The 1,478-nt window shown below is 30.8% G+C and overlaps 1 long non-coding RNA gene across 1 annotated transcript; it reads right to left on the reverse strand.

The window, feature by feature from the left end:
* Positions 1–278: 278 nt before the first annotated feature.
* LOC120779700 lies at positions 279–901 on the reverse strand. Its single transcript, XR_005705719.1, has 3 exons — positions 804–901; positions 548–715; positions 279–486 (listed from the first exon to the last, which is right to left on the reverse strand). It is a non-coding gene; the product is annotated as an uncharacterized LOC120779700 (long non-coding RNA).
* Between the last annotated feature and the right edge of the window lie 577 nt (positions 902–1,478).

Consider the following 1,478-nt stretch of genomic DNA (forward strand, 5'->3'; position numbering starts at 1 on the left):
TCATTTGTTATTTCTAACAATTTCAATTCTATTAAATAAAATTCGGTATTTTTTATATTAAGTTGTTTTATTTATTTGTAAAATAATATTTGCTTTAACTGATTGTTAAAATTAATTAATACCATACGTATACATAGCGTGCGCGGAATAATCAATTTTATAAATACGTTTAATATAGACTTTCAAAGTTATTAATAGATAACTATCTTGTTATTTTTACGTAAATATACTTAGATACATATTATTACAAGTTATATTAACAGAACACAAAACGCAGGTATAGGTATAACTTTAAAACAATAACAATATGAAATTTCTTTTTTTAACTTTTGGCTCTTGTTACTACTGTCAGCTCTTTGTCAGTTTCTGTAATACTTTACTTAATATTCTTGTTTCATATACACGTTCAAAACCCATCACGATCCTTTGTCACCTCTGTCAAAATAACGCCGCCGACAAAGACCATATCTTTTTGTTGTAGCGGATCTGCAAATTATAGAGTTTTAATTTTTTCTCCGTTATATTTTTTTAATTTGCAGTAACTAACCGCTAATTTATCCTCACGCGCACGATATGCTTGAACAATTCAATCATATATCAATATTTGCCGTTTGTATGGTGTTAAACATTGACCCAGCGATGCCTTGTCTTTCAACGTTTATTAAATGCTGTTGGAATAGCTCCTCAAAACATTTATTACACAACCATCGGGGAACTGTAGTAAAGCAAAAAATATTATATTAGTAAAATTCGTTAGTTGAAAGCTATTTGTGACAAGCTCAGTTGTTTTCAACTGTACTCACTGTTTCATCTTGATGTCATAGGTGATATAGCAAAGTTTCTCTTTCATCCTTCATCCTGTTTAACTTTATTTTTATACTAATGTATGTACTAAGTGCCACTAACCTTAAACAGAAACAGCTGTTGAAAATGTAACAAGTAAAATATTTCCTAAAAGGTCTTAGTTCGAAAATGTAATACGAATAAGTTATATATTCCATATGAATACACTATATTTTGAATGTACATATGCAACTACTGAAACATGAAATCTATTTTGTAAAATATAAGTCTTGAATAAACAGTCGAACTAAGAACTCTGCCAACAAAGGTTATTGGCCTAGGCCTCGCGTGTTTGTTAATAAAGAAATAAAAACAATCCGTCGTTCGTCTAAGCAAACTTCTATTAAAAATGAACTCTAACTATCAAATCGAAAAACTCGATGATGAGAATGATGTGTGACCTATGCAAATATGTAGCATACTGGTCAATATGGTAACGTAAAACGCTGTGAAGAAAATACGGAAAAATACGATCACGATGACCAAAAACCAAACCAACACAAATTTCTAATATAAAACCATGCAAAACGTCAGCAGAGGCTTGGGAGAAACTTCGGGAAGTTCACATGCCTAGTGGACCGAATCCTTTTTCAATGTACAAAAAGTTGCATGTCGTCTTATCTCACATCGTTTGT

The sequence above is a fragment of the Bactrocera tryoni genome, unplaced genomic scaffold (assembly GCF_016617805.1).
Source record: "Bactrocera tryoni isolate S06 unplaced genomic scaffold, CSIRO_BtryS06_freeze2 scaffold_11, whole genome shotgun sequence".
NCBI lineage: Eukaryota > Metazoa > Arthropoda > Insecta > Diptera > Tephritidae > Bactrocera > Bactrocera tryoni.